Here is a 16,573-nt window from a genome sequence, read left to right as displayed (position 1 = left end):
AACGGGCTGACAGGTCGGTGAGTAACCATGTGTTTAGAGGGCAACATCATTATAGGAGAGAGTGAACAAAATAACATAAAATTCCTCATAAACAAGAGTGATTTTGTAAATCAAGTGTGTGGGTTTAGATCTGCTGACGGCTTGGCGGTGTGTGTCCTCGCATGCCCCCGGCCCGAGACATGAAAAGGCCGTGCACACACACACACACACACTTTTACAATACATAGTAGCAGAAGGTAAGTGTACAAAGTGCTGCTCTCTCTCCCACACAGAGGTAGTGTATGTACCTCGCCCTCTCCTCTCATTCAGTACGTAGTGGAGCTGCTTGTAAAGTCCTCCCACCCGAACATGACTTTCAGACTGGCATGCTAATTGAAAACAGCACTGTTCCCCTGCTTCCTGCCTTTTCAACTGCCTCATATAGACACCGACACACACACACTATCAAACTTTCTCCCTCACTCAACACACATACATGAGCGTGTGCTGTAATAGCTTGAAAATAGCATTGTTAGCTGCACAATAAACCGGTTCTTTATACCCAATTTAGCAATTGAAAATATAGACTCTGTGTGTTCTCTGCCCCGAACATGTACCCATAAAGTCTGGCCCTGTGTAGTATGGAGACTGGAATGAACAAAGGCTGGATTTGCCAGGATGCTGTTTTTTTATATGAAAATGCTGAATAATAGGAGCTGACAGCCAACGTGCCCGACGTGTCTGTCCATCATCCAGAACGAGACGAGGTGGCAAACGGCTTCTGAACTTCCTCTGAGGTGTGTTGTTTTTGAGTCAAACACCGCAACACTCATAGTGCAAACAGTGTCATCTAATCAAAGTGTTAGTCAGTATGTAGGAATTTCCTTTGAGAAATCGTTAAAAAAAACAACAGTTTGAATAACCACACCTAAGCCTTATGATAAACAGCACACTTATTCACATTTTGGCATCTTGGAAGTGGAATAAAACCGGGTGCCAGTACTCTAAAGCAACAGCCAGCACAGCACACACATTTGAGTTTTATGGGTAAATGGTGTTTTTTTTTTCTGGTTTGATCAGATAAATGATCAACTATTAGATATGTTTACTAATTTGTGATTTCCAGTTTTAAATGTTTGTTACACATAACGCTCTCTTAAAGCTGCAGTTTGAGCAGATATGGTAAAAACTGTCACTATATCCTGACCGTATGAGATAGATACAAAAAAGAATCGGGTTCCTCTACCTCCTTTAAGTGCTCTTAACGGCATTTGCATGATTCCACCGCGCCTGAAGGAAAACAACCAATCAGAGCCGAGCAATCTTTAAAGCAGCTGTCGATCACTGCTCGCAAAACTTGTGAACCCCGGTCAAACTAGGCAGCGCTGATCAAATATGAATCAATATTCTGTTATTGTAATGCCTATTTCTCTCCTCAAATGTCTTCAGAAACATCTGGTGGTGTACTGTTTAGCTGTAAAATGAGAAATTTGCTCAGGCTGGTGGGCGGTGCTTGCTTTTAGCTTGACTATTTTCAATATGGCGGCGGGGGTCACAAACTTTCTCAAATACTTGGTTAGGTTTAGCAACAAAACTACTTGGCTTAGGAAAAGATCGTGGTTTGGGTTAAAATTACTATGTTTGTTATGTAAAATAGGACGTTTGTTTTTCGTAACCAGTGTTAGCTAACTACGTAAATTACGTAACAAAACTGAGGTCAAATAATGCCAGATACACGCTACACGAGAATCGAGACGATTTTGGGCCCGATTCCCCCCCTCCCGACAATCGTCAGCAAAGCCCTGATGTTTTGATGGTTCTAAAGATTCTTTCCAGATGTTCCTCTGGTGCGAGGTATGCTAAGAGAGTTTTTTATATGCCCCATCGGCTCCGAAGTCCATCCTGGCCGCACCGATTTCATATATAAATAATATTAATATGAGCATGTTCAATATTTACGATGGGATATCTGATCACGTGACAGCCGATGACGCAGTCACGTGGGAAAGAACGACAGCCAATTGAGAATCAAGCTGACCGAAGAAGGAAGGACAACCACCGTCGTCATGGCGGCCACGGCTAATGCAAAACATGAAGCATAAAGTAGTAGTAAGATGGAGCTCAGAAATGGAGGACCAACTTGTTGATTAGTGTTTATTTAACATGTCTCCATGACTTCATCGCCACAGTCATGTTTGATTTGATTTTGCCAGATTTCTGTTTTTTTTTTAGTCAGGACTCTTGTTAATGAATGATTCTGTTAGTGTGTGGTGTGCTGTTTTGGCCAAATCGTTGCTCTCCTAAAACTATAAGAACAAAACTGTTAAATTGAACATAACATGTCGTTATGTGTGGGCTCTCACATTTTCGTTGACCTTTTCACAGTCTCCTGGGTGAAACTCCTGTGATTCTGTTGCATAAATAATGTCAGTTTCAGTCAATGACACCGACTGAAATTAGCATATATTCCAATAATAACACTGAAATTCAAATATAACTAAAACTAACATAGATTTTATTCACAGGACTAAGTTTTTTCAAGTGTAAACAGTCTTTTTCCCTAGATAGATAATGACTGTTTACAGCAAGTGTAAAACGGTTGGACTCAAGAAAGTGGTGTTTTTGTGTTTTTGCTGTTCACGAAGAGGCTGTTTTCATCCAAACATCTCTCCCTCAGACACAAACACACACACAATTCATTCCAGAGCCTTTTGTTTTTAGCACCTTAGCGACCATCCACAGCAGCTCTGAGAGTTACACAAACACTGATTTCTAACCTTTTTCTCATGTAGTCATTCTGTATTCTGACAGACGTACAGGGAGAGTGTAGCTGAGATGTATATTTGCTTCTGTCTTTAATTCCCTCTTCGCCTGCTTCTGAACCGTCTACAAATGATCCAGAACGCTGCTGCGAGGCGGTTGACCACGTTCAGCAGGACGACCCACATCATATTTATATTAGAGACAAATACGAAGAAGTTAAACACACAATCCAGACTAAAAGTAACACACAGCTGCCAAATGCAGGAAGGACAGCTGGCAAAAGGAAAAACTCCCGATGTGTGAATGTGTAAATTAACAGACTTATTAATTAACAGAACACTCAAAAGTCAGATATGGTCGTCTAGATATAAATAGCTTTTAGATGTGTTATGGATGAATGGATTACACTTCATTATGCCCGTTAAAAAGGGTGCGGCGTGTATGACTATTTCAGCCTTCTTTCAGCTGCGTCCCCGTCTTGAGAGCAAGTAAAAAATTCCTTTCTGCATTTGTCAGTTTAAAGTGTGTTTTTTTATAGCCTGGATTATGATTTTAACTTCGTCATATGTGTGTGATATTACCATACCATCTGCGCACTGAGCTCTGATTGGTCAGTATGCGGTGCTTTTATGCGAGTTGATCTCTTATCTGGAACGTAACCTGCTACGGAGCAGGATAGCTGTTCAGCATAAGTTACCATGGCGATCTATCCCGGTAAGAAGTGATCCACCTTCGGAGGACAGAAAACTTAGACACCCTGAAGTTAATCGCTTTCGCCAAATCCTGCTCCGTAGTACAGGCCGCTGGCCTCTGTGTCGGCTCTTGCTGTCTAGTGTTTATACTTTTGTGTTTTTTTTAAGGTCTGTTGTTGCTTATGTTTTATTGTTTCTTTTACTGTTTTATGGTCTTATGGTCTTACTTTACACCTCTGTTGGAACTGTGAATCACCGCCAACCGACTTAACAGTATATGCATGCAGAGGATGCTGTGGGTTATTGTACATACTATAACATGCTGTCAGAATTCAAACTGATTATAAGAGCCAGATAGATCACTAAGGAAATATAACAAGATGAGTTTAACGTTCCACCTCAGTGTGAGGCTGTGGTGAGCTACAGTACACAGAGGATATGTATCTGGGAACAGGTGACATTGTTAGTCACGTGTATTTATTTATATGTTTTTCATCAGATGATTGTGCTATCATGAAATAGGGATGTGACCCACGGGGGGTTTCTGTGCTGATTACTGGTAGCATTTATAATCCGTGATCATTATTTTATGCAGGTTCTGTCATTGTAGAACATAGTATGCATTTTGGAACCGATCCCAGCTGACATTGGGCGAAGGCGTGGGGTACACCCTGGACAGGTCTCCAGACTATCGCAGGGCTGACACATAGAGACAGACAACCACTCACACCTACGGACAATTTAGAGTCAACAATGAACCTAACCTGCATGTCTTTGGACTGTGGGAGGAACCCTGAAACCCGGAGAAAACCCACGCTAACATGGGGAGGACATCCAAACTCCACACAGAAGGGCCCCAAGCCGGATTCGAACCTGCGACCTGCTAGCTGTGAGGTGACAGAGCTACCTTTGACCAAAAAAATGGAATCAGTTCATCCTTGAGTCCAAGTGGACGTCTGTGCCAAATTTGAAGAGATTCCCTCATGGCATTCCTGAGATATTGCGTTCACAAGAATGGAAAGGATGTGAGGTCACAGTGACCTTGACCTTTGACAAATTATCAAATCAGTTCATCCTTGAGTCCAAGTGGACGTTTTTGCCAAATTTGAAGAGATTCCCTCCAGGCGTTCCTGAGGTACTACGTTCATGATAATGGGACGGACATGAGGTCACAGAGACATTGACCTTTGACCTTTAACCATCAAAATCTAATCAGGTCGTCCTTGAGTCCAACTGGACATTTGTGCCAAATGTGGAGAAATTCCCTCAAGTTCACAAGAATGGGACGGACGGATGGATGGACAACCTAAAAACATAATGCCTGCAGCCTAAAGGCCTAATAAAACACCGAGTTGGGAGCTGGGAGGTTGAATGAAGGTGGGTGAATTGTAAACAGTGTATAAACTTGTATATAATAAGTGGCAGGTCAGCCCTGCTGTCCAGGATGATGACAGCTGGGAAGCCAGATGGGGATTGGTGGAGTACAGTAGTACAGTATTTACAGTGTGTGTCATCAGATGGAGTCAGTCAGTGCTGTGAGTTTCACTGTGGACTGTTAGTTTTGGATGGACGATGTTGTCGACATCACTGCAGAGGGAGTGCCAGCATGTGTGACAACGTCTTCAAAGTACGACTTCAGACAAAAACCAACGCAGACAACACCCAGTTCCCTCAGTTAGTCAGTCAGTCTGCTTTATAACTGAGGTGCTCTGAACTCACGGCTTGGTGAAGGGTTCGGCTGATGGAGGACAAAACCCATCACATGACGAATATTAAAGGGGCAGTAGGCAGTATATTTTTGGCATCGTTGGGCAAAAATTCCATAATAACCTTTCAGCATATTGTAATTCAAGTGTTTCAGACTTTAAAAAATCTAGCCCCTGACGGAAGACTTTGACCAATCACAGGTCATTTCAGAGAGAGAGTGTTCCTATTGGCTGTGCTTCGGTCATGTGACCAGAACTTGGCGTTCCTTCAACAGTTTGCACAATGGCTGCCGCATCACAAACTCTCATTTTACATTTAAACCATGCACTACAAGATGATTCTGAAAACATTTGAGGAGAGAAATAGACATTACAGTAACATAATATTGATTAATATTTGATCAGCGCTGCCTAGTTTGACCGTTTGGTCGGACTTCACAAGTGGTTGACAGCTGGTTCTCATAGACAGCAGATGGATAGCAGACCTCAGATCAGCTCTTACTGCTTGTTTTCCTCCAGTCTGAGAAATCTTGCAGATGCCATTAGGAGCACCGGAGGAAACAGAGGCACATGATTTTTTTCAGTTTACCTGTCTCATGCACTACTGTCACGATATAGCAACCGTTTTATAAAATAACTTTTTTTAATAATATTTGCTCCAATCTCGCCTACTTCAGCTTTAGCACCCATATTTTTTAAATTCCATACAACTGATTACAAAAACAACCAGATTTTCCTCATTAGTAGTCCTTATGAAATCTGTTGACAGCGTGTTCCCTGGATTATTGAAAGTAACTGGAACACTGATTGTGCAAGAGATGTTGCTGCTCAATTTTTCAAATGTTATTTTTCAGTGCTTTAAGCCCCACAAACAAAATTCCATTCACCTCTGTTGTATCGGGGTGGGGGCAGACGAACAAAACCAAAACTATCTGCATGGGTAGATACCCCTACAGGTAAGAGAGAAAATTGTAATTTAGGTGAACCAACCCTTTAACTTCCATCCCAGTTGGCCTCCCTAACTTAATGTGGCTGAGTATCAACACCCTCTATGGCTGTTTGGGGGGTGTGGACCATGCCATATTTGAATCTAAAGCAACCGCTTCGAATGTTATCAGACGATCGAATGGGCGTTATTAGCGGTTATCAGCCTCATAGATTTGGGTTAGAAGGGGCCTGCTACACCTACTAGAAGGCTCAGAAGGCAGTTATCATTTATTCACATGGTTGAACATAAATATAAGAAGATGGCGACAACCTCTAGTGGCCGTAGTATTTATAATGTGAGCAAAGGAGGAAGTCAGGTGACGTAGTATAAAGAAAGAGACAAAGAGGTATATACAGTATATGGGGTTGCGGTCGGGTGTGATCGATGGGGCAAACAAACACAGGACTTTCACTGGGAGCCAGCTATTAGTGTCCCGTGTGAAACCAAGTTCATTTCTCACTTATTTTTGTTACGTAACTTGCGTACCTCACTAATGTGAAGTTACACAAGTTATGTGATAAACATACTTCTTTTACCTCTACGATCTTTTCCTAAACCTAACCAAGTAGTTTTGTTGGCTGAACCTCAAGTTGTTTTGCTTCAATTCACAACGTTAAATTTCACTTTCACAACGTGGTAGGCACAGTTTGGCCCGTCTGAAATGTTACAATGGTAGTAGTCTCGCGCTAAAGAAAGGTAGGCTCGTTTGAGATGAACTGCGCCTCGCCTGGAAAGTAGAGGAGATCAGGCGGCAGCAGCAGGGGGCGGTGACTGAAAGCTGCGGTCAAGTCGAACAGTTTCCAGCAGCCTTCATAGAATTTACAGGAAGTCACACGAATAGTTACATCCTGTTAGATCCGATCTGTGGGCTACTTTTAGTTTGCAGACCACATTCAGATTTATTTATATTTGTTTGTAAATATATATAGAAATGTGCGTGTATCTGGCATTGGATTCTATCCTCTATTATTTTTATGTCTGCCTTGTAAAGCACATAATGACCACTCATTTTGATAAGTGCTTTATAAATAACCTTCATTATTGACCAAGACGTGTTTGTTAACAGATGAAACCTTCATTGCACAACATGAGACTAATATCTTACAATCTAGCGTTAAATATTACAATTGCACAGAAAGTTCGGACTCATGTGTTTGTTGTGGAAACTAAGAGCTAATCAGCTCTTTGATCGGGCGAGAGCCAGGCGTTTCCCATCATGCCCTGGGTCTTACAGTCGGTGCAGGGCAGCTGCAGCGCCTGGTTCTAAAAACTGCGTCCGTTTCGATCTTGTGAGGTTATCGTTGCCCACGTGTGCATGACGTCAGAGCAAGTCGGGATCAAGTTGGACACAAATCTAACTGGCATGCATTGTGCGGCGATCGCCAGTGATCAATTCTGTGCAGGCCTTTCTCATCTCAAACGAGCCGGTTATCATTCTCTTATAGGGGAAAAAAATACTCTGGATTGTTTTTATTTCTTTCAACCAATCACAATCTTGGGTGGCGCTAAGCCCAGGATGCAGCGATGGTGCCCTTGCAAAGTTAATAAAGGAAGTGGAAAAGAATGTGGCATGAAATGACAGGCTTATACCAACAGTCTACATCCAGTGAGTCAGACGGTAGTGATAACCACTGACAACGCCCATTCAATCGTCTGATAACATTAGTGTGCTGTGTGTGATGCTGGTGACTGTGTGAACTGAGCCTTGACACCATGCTGTACCATAAACAAACACCATCCATTTTCAGTCTTCAAACAAAGTAAAGGGATAATGTGTAGATCTTTACCTTTGTATTATCTAGTCAAGTGAAACGAGTCTTGGGTTAAACAGAGTCTATAAAATGTGTGTTTGACTCATTCTATTAGTAGCTCTGCTGTGGCCAGCCGCATGTTAAATGACACAGCAGCCCGTCAGTGGTTCTGGTGACCAGAAATGTTACAGAGCTGCTCCAACATTCCTCTGACTCACTGCCACAACGTCAGCAGACGTGGAAAAAAGGGAAAACATTTATCCAAAACAAGCATAATAATATTTCCTGTTGTAACCTTTGACTATAATAGCTTTTTTTATATGTATCTTGTTCCAAATTCCATCGGATAATTAAAGTCATGGACCGGACCAGTCCTGATGGTGCCATGATGTGTCAGCTGCAGCACAGAGGAAACGTTTTCACTGTGATCTAAATGAAGTGTAAAAAGTATGCACCAATTTGTATTTCAGGCCTTTTTAACACCAACAAGTCCACCATCAACTCTCCTCATAAGAAAAATACCTGGCTGCACTCCGCTTTAATAAAAAGCTTTTCTGCAACCTTAAGTCATGGTTGAACAGTAATTCTCCCTTTCCAGTAAAATAGCCTCCGGACATCGTGACTAAAAGCTGTTGGCTTCATTCACCCACGATTTGGTTTGGAAAATTCCACCCTGCCACAGGGAAATAATACCAGATCAATGGAGTCTAGGGTTCGTTTATTCCTTTCGGCTGACGTCAAGAGCTTGACAACATGGCACATTAGCTACCAATAGTCCGCTGAGGCTTCTGCTGGCTCAAACCTCCTCATGGTTTGGCTGGCTTTCCTCAAGGTCAGGTTTTTGTAACCCCTTGTTTCTGCTTTTACATGGAAAAATGTTTAAATCAAAGCCTTGGATTGACTCAGCTAAACTGAATGCATTCTGGTCTTGACAGTGAAGAACACTCAGAGGACACACGAGTGAGCAAACTGCTGATAATCAAATCATTCGTAAGAAACTCATTTTACTGTGTTGCTCGCTGATTTACTATTGTGTGCATTTATCATTACAATGTCTTAATTACTATGTGAATACTCTTTATGGGGCTGTGACGTTATCATATTTTCACTACACGTTTATCATGGTCAAAAGAATTCACGATAATGATATCATCACAATATCTTAATCATGTGATTAATCGCGATTAAATATTTTAATCGATTGACAGCCCTATACGGGACGTATAAATAGCACAATGTGTTAAAGATATTCCACATGTCATGATAGCCCATTTTAGGCCTTCTGCATGACATTTACACGCCACTGGCTTAACGTTGTGAAACGGCTTTTTGTGTGTCATTTATAGCAGTCACAGTAATGTTTAGGCGACAAAAAGATTGTAGATGGGCTTAAGATAAGTATGTAAAACTAAGTAAAATACGTACGTAAACTAAGCAAAATACGTATGTAAACTAAGTAAAATAAGTACGTAAACTAAGTAAAATAGGTATGTGAACTAAGTAAAATAGGTACGTAAAATAAGTAAGTAAACCAAGTAAAATAGGTACATAAACTAAGTAAAATAGTTACGTAAACTATGTAAAATAAGTAAGTAAACTAAGTGAAATAGGTATGTGAACTATGTAAAATAAGTAAGTGAAATAAGTGAAATAAGTATGTGAACTAAGTAAAATAGGTACGTAAAATAAGTAAGTAAACTAAGTAAAATAAGTACGTAAACTAAGTCAAATAGGTATATAAATTAAGTAAAATAAGTACGTAAACTAAGTCAAATAGGTATATAAACTAAGTAAAATAAGTACGTAAACTAAGTAAAATAGGTACGTAAACTGAGAGACCGGGCTGTTCAAAAGCACCTCATGAACCAGTAAGGCGACACCTGTACTCATTCATCAGCGCCGTTTAGAAACGCATGGAATGCAAAAGCTTCTGTATTTCTCAGTCAGATGTATGCTGACTGAGTTGTTGCGCACAGGAAACAAGTGTGCACAGCGGAAACAGTGACTCTGTCAAACTGCTCCTCTGGGAACAGACCCTGTGGAAAGCAGCAGCCCTCAGAATGTATACTTGGAACTAAAAAAAAACTCCACAGCACGTACAGTACACCCACAGAGCAGATCATAAGCATGTTGAAGCTTGGGTGCAAGGACACTCGCTGCCCTATAGTGAAGGTCTTGGTCGGGTAAAGTCAATTTTACTGACAATGTCCACTAGCTGTAATACAACACAACAGCATGGAATACCCAGAGACCAACAGGAATATATCAACTTGTACATCATCCCGTTCACACGAAAGGCATATACATGCCACAATAATGCGCAAGGCATTTAGCTTGCAATAAGTACGCCTTTCTTGATTTCCGCATGTCAAACACTGGACGTTTAACCAGGAGACCTGTGTTCGCTACCGTGGTTGACCGGTGTTTGGTTTTGTTAGTGACGAATCACGTTTTTCTTTTAAAAACATTTTTCACGTGTTTTCCGTTGTTGTTCCAGTACGTGTTTTACTTAGTTTACTTACTTATTTTCATCCCAGCCATGACATTTTCCCTTAACCTAACTAAGTGGTTTCTTGCCTAAACCTAGCTGCAGACATTTGCATGATGTACAAATGACACACGAAAACGCTAAAATGTGTACTCAAGATCCGCGGAATGTCCGTGTAATGTCGCGGTACTTATACGCCTTCCTGTGAGACCAGGTTGTGCACTTAGTCTGGGGTACCCTGGAAAGGCCGCCTCAGCAACACACAGCACTGAAGATATGAATGGCTGACTACTTCAGTAGCTGGTCACTCTGGGTCATTGAACTTTTATTGGTCTTGAAGTGAATTTTAGTTTCAGTCAATCACACAGTAAAGCTGCACTGATCAATATTTTTGCTTTAACAATAGATGACTAGAAGGTGTTGCTCTTAGTGATGACCCTACATCACCCCGCTCTGCTGTTCCCACACGTCTACTTTAGCTCATTATTTTTGGTTTTCTGGCCCACAAACTCATCTCTTATAATCCTCTTTTCCAGCCTCAGCAGGCAGATGTTTTCAGTGAACTAGAATTACTGCCTTGCGGTTGTATGCCTCCGCCAACCAGTCAAGTTGCAGTTTACATCCATGTCTGTCCAGACTCATATAATGCTTGTTTTGAAGGAATTTAATATAAGTTAATACTATATTGGTATGTATGATTCCAGTGAATAATTGAATTGAATTGATCCCGTGAAGCTCAATATCAGCAAAACCAATGAGCCTGTGGTGGATTATCAGAGGAACAGGGGGCCCCCAGTCCTGGTTGTCATTCAGGGAGAGGAAGTGAAGAGAGGGTGGACTCATATGAGTACCTTGGGGTCCAAATCAATAAAAAAAACTGGATTGGACACACAACACTGAAGCCCTCTTCAGAAAGGGACAGAGAAGACTGGTCCTCCTGAGGAGATTTAGATAATTCAGTGTCTGTAACCGGCTCCGCTGGTGTGCGGTGGCATCAAGGCTCGGAGGTCAGCAGTGTCAACAAGCTGTTAATGAAGGCCAGCTAGGTGATCAGGTTGGAACTGGACAGTGTAGAGGTAGTAGCAGAAAGAATATCAAGGACACATAGAAGTGGTGTACATCATCTGAAAGCTGAGAACCTGAACATTAATTGAGATGCATCTCAGCACTGTGTGTCAAATTGTTTGTAGTCAGAAATCAGAAATAAAAAACATCATTAATGAATTGAAATAAATTGTGAAAGTGTATAAGGGCTTAGAACAGGGCTTAGCTGGTGAAAATTGTGGAGCATTTTGCAGCTAAAGAAACAGATATTTTTCTCAGGAGTTGGTGGAGAACAAAACAGAGCTAAAAGAGAGTGAATATTGGACCTAAATTCATCAGGTGGACATAGACACAGCTCCAAATGAAGATAATGTTGCTTTGTTTCTGCTGGACGTGTAAATAGGCAACAATTTGCTAACATGTTCATCATAACAAATTTATAAGGTAATGTCAGATGGTGTGTTTTTCGGCTTTTTTTGCTGCCCCGAGGTGGCCACTGCAGCGGGTGCATGAAGCTTTTTGTTTCAGTTGGCTCTGCAGTTCGAGCCGCATGCAGTCTGACCTTTGCATCAGCCCTGCATGTGCACTCAATGGTTCATTTCCTGCTACTAAAAGTGCTCCTTGCAAGCATTCAACCTTTGCTGTGTGAGTAGGTTTGATTGGCCCTCCATGAACTCTTGAGTGTGTTGAGTGTGCTGCCACTAAACATGTGCTGCACTAGACGGTGGCATTCATTAACTTGCTGGAAGACTGAAAGCGATTCACTGCTGTCCAGGCTGGTATCACATAGTTAATGCCAGGCCAATGGGAGGTTATGAAAGGCAGGTATATCCTGGTTGTTTTGTGATGATGTGGGACATTAAGAATCTTCCTGATCGCACCTTCGACAACCAACATTGGTTAAATCTGTGTGGTTCTGTTACACATTAAAAATACTCTCCAATCTGAGTTTTGTACACGAGACCTGGAATGACTCTGAGAGCTAATCTGAGAGCGCTCTGCTTTGAGGCGGACTCCAAACACTATCTAAAAAGAACATCTCCTACAGTAATTGCCTACAGACGTCTTCTAAAGTGCATTACAAGCTAACTAACTGCATGCTCAGTCTATTCAGCAGCCACTTATTTCCATGTCTGATAGCTATTGCCCCAACATCCAAATTGTATGACCATGTTGGCCTATACAGACTACCCACTGGACATACAGTATTTATGTTTCCTTTACAACTGAATCATGTCTTTCTGGAAACTAATGGGCCCAGGTTCAACCATGCCTTAGACACTTACCCCATATATTTTCACATGTACTGTAGGCAAGCGCGTCAACGTCTACAAAATGCCAACACACAATTCACTTAACTCGCACTTGATCACATGTATCCAAATACCGCTTCAGTGTGGTATTCAGAGCTCTGTGTGTCCCAAAATTCATCCTGGTTCTACCACGCAATCAATCCTGTTGTTGGCGATAATGCACCTACAAGCTGCACCGGCCGGAGAATTCAGCATCTCATTTTACAGCTAAACAGTACACTACAAGATGTTTCTGAAACATTTGAGGAAAGAAATAGACATTACACTGGCATAATATTGATTCATATTTGATCTAGTTTGACCGTTTGGTCGGAGTTTGCGAGTGATTGACAGTTGCCTCCGTTGAATTAACAGCCAATAGGAATGCTATCTCTCAATGAACTGACCTGTGATTGGCCAAAGTCTCCCATCATGGGAGATTTTTTAAAGCCTGAAAACAGAGCCATGAGGAGGTGCAGAAGTCTAGTTTTCTCTCAGAACACTTGAATTACAATATTCTAAAAGGTTATTATGGATCTTTTGCCCAATGATGCCAAAAACATTCTGCCTACTGAAGCTTTAATTTGCCCAAATATCCATCTTTCACTGGTCAGTTGTTTGATGGTACATCGGGAAGTCTTAATCAGTCCATACAGTCATCACATGACCACATGATATTTACAGGGGGGAAAAAAATGAGGGCTTAGCTGTTGTAAATCCGGTCAACTGTAGTGAGTCAAATAGCGGGTCAATGAGGAGGCCTGCTTACTAATGACCTTCTGGTTATGGGGTGAGCTGTCATTTCTCCACAGTGTCATATGTCTGCATCATAGCTTTCAGTTTCCACTTGACAGATATTGGCCTCGGTATTCACTTTGAATTCAAAAGGAGAGAATAAGCTCACAAGATGTCAAACATCCAAAGTTCACCGAGAGAGAGATCCAGTGAAGCCTGCTTGTATAGTGCATACGGCCTGCTTCTCCCTGCCGCCCCTGAACAACATCTCTGACCTCTTCCCACAGGATGTTGGTGTATGTGAGAGGAAGTTAATCAGGTCATAATTCCCTCTCTCTTATCTAATTTATATTGATGTGAAAACATCTCCTTCAAACAACTGCACTTATTCAAGATTTTTGCCAAAAACTACATTTTACGAGATTACATTTGAACACATCATGATAGCGTTAGAATTTACTGTCGCCCAATACCAATTTTTACTAGATAGAGCGTTTCATAATGTATCTACTGGTGCGTTCAAATTAGACTCGTGAGCTTGTGTTTACAACATGAGATGTTTTTGCATTTACTGCATTATGTTACCCACTTGCTAGCTTGCTAAATTGTTAGCCTCTGTGGCTTCTAGACTCCGACAGTAATGTTAAATATGCCATTGCTCAGCAGTGGCGTTCTCACGACTTAACCACTTGAACGCCACACATATCGTGTACACGACTTCCCATGTTGTCAACACGGTAAACACGACCCCATATGAAGGCACCATTAGTAACGAAGTATTGGTTCTCATGACATCATACCATCCCTCTTTTCTTTCTGCTCAAAGGGAATTTTAAAACATTAAAGGAGCGTTTCTTTAGCTCAGGCACTGCAGACTTCAAAATAGCTCGCCACTAATAAGCCACTTCGTATTCAGTCATTTGCCCGCTGGTGATTTCGTGCAGGTCTGGTGGGACTGGTGTCTCCGCTGGTGGTACAGCTGTGTTCCCAGATGTCAAGCGTTGCATAAAAAGTTCTCATAACATGTCAGACAGGAGCAGCTGCCAAAGCTATGAAATAAGACCTAGATCGTAAAAAACTTACATATGTAAAAGTTTGCTTTGATTTTTCCCCAAAGAGATAATAACAGTTTTTCCTTGTTTCAATACAACAATAAAGCATTTCCCCGGAGTTCACAGTTAATGGAACCGTACGGAGTAACTGAGAACGGCTCCCCTCCTCCCTCCAGTATAATTGTGGATGATTTGCATGTTTCCACCACAGAATGGAGGATATGAGGCATGTTTATATACAAACAGAACTATGTGTGTGTGTGTGTGTGTGTGTGTGTGTGTGTGTGTGTGTGTGTGTGTGTGTGTGTGTGTGTGCGTGTGTGTGTGCATGTGTGTGTTCAGCTCTCTCTTGCCGGAACCCTGTGTTCCCCTCACACAGTTCCCATGGTGAGAAGTTCCTGTCATCCCACAGTGTGATACATACACACACACACACACACAGAGCTAGAGGTTTCATAAAGTTGACAGGCGTACAGATGAGATGAAAGTCATTGATGTACAGTATTCCTCCATGTTGGAGATGGACTGTATGTCAGATGTCGCTCAGTCTCCTCACAGTTCACGTTTTTTTTTTTGTTTTGTGAGTTTCCTTCGCAGCAGGATGTTTGGCCGTGTGTTGTAGCTCTCCGTCTGCACGTGCTCTGACTGTCGTAGGCAAGGAAGCAGAAACCACATGTGACATTCTTCCCGAGCTTCTGAAGATACAAACACCCTCTGCTGATTGAAATATATAACTACAGGACGCTGCATTTATGAGAGATGTACCAAAAAAACTGCCATATAAATTGATTTTATACGTTGTATGAAATGTATTGTACTATACTATGTATGTACGGTGCATGTATTTCTGAGTTGGTTACCTCCCGCAAGGCCAAAGGCCTTGGATGGAGGTTATGTTTTCACCGGCATTGGTTTGTTTGTTTGTTTGTCTGTTTGCAGGATTACTCCAGAAGTTCGTGAAGGATTTGAATGAAATTTTTGGAGGGGTTGGGTGTGGCACAATGAACAATTCATTAGATTTTGGTGGCGATCCAGATCATGATCAAGAATTTTTCTAAGGATTCCGATCAGCACCTTGACGGAGGTCTGCGCTCTCCGAGTGCCATTCTAGTTGATGTCGTTGTCTACTTGTACTTGTGTGTTTGATCGGCACAAAACACTGATTCTCCAAGATTTTGTGGGATTTTTGTTTCCATGTGTTGAGGATATAAACACCCAAAATCCTCCGATGTTAAAGGCCCAGTGGTTCATGCTAACATTTTAACATTTTCTTGGGTCTGTGTGATTTCAGGTACAACAACACAACACAACACAGGTCACAATGCTAGTCTTCTGTAGCGAGACTTTTGACTACCCTCATGAGTGAAGTCTCGCCCACAGTGCTCCTACAGTTAGGTAATACCACGGATATCATTTGGTGGTCTAATTGCAGCAATGGAACAGGTCCATCTCCAGCCGACCACATTCACGTGTTCTGGTCCTGCCCGGAGCTCAATACATGTTGGTCCGAGATCTTCAACACACTTAACGTAGTATATAATACTGCTATTATCCCCGGCCATCTTTTGGCTCTGTTCGGAGTGCCCCTTCAGCCCAGTATTTCTAAAGTCATGCAACATGTTCTCACCTTTGCCACCTTGTTGGCAAGGTGACTTATTCTGTTTAAATGGAAACATGTTCTACCTCCAACTCACAATAGGTGGGTGATAGATATGTTACTCTCCATTGGTTTGGAGAAACTTAGATTTTCGCTCAAGGGTTCCCTCAATTGTTTTGAAAAGACTTGGAGTGTGTTCCAATCCACGTACTTCCAGAAGTACACTTCGATGTAGTGCACTTTGTGCACTCTGTACTCACTTGAGTAGTGCGTAAATTTCAACGGGGTAGGGTCGTCTCAAATCGAATACTCTGCGGCGCACTGACCGGAAATGACGATCGCAACATTTGACCGCGGCTCGCTACCCGCCAAAATATCCTCTGAAAAAAAATGAAAGCAGAGTGGAAATTACGTTTCCAACGTCGTCGCCTACGCCTACGATGTGTCCTCCTGCTGGCTGAAAATGCACCGATATGTTTATGTATT

Source organism: Sebastes umbrosus, chromosome 18 (assembly GCF_015220745.1).
Source record: "Sebastes umbrosus isolate fSebUmb1 chromosome 18, fSebUmb1.pri, whole genome shotgun sequence".
In the NCBI taxonomy this organism is placed as follows: Eukaryota; Metazoa; Chordata; class Actinopteri; order Perciformes; family Sebastidae; genus Sebastes; species Sebastes umbrosus.
The sequence above is the reverse complement of the archived record's forward strand: the minus strand, read 5'-3'. Positions refer to the sequence as shown.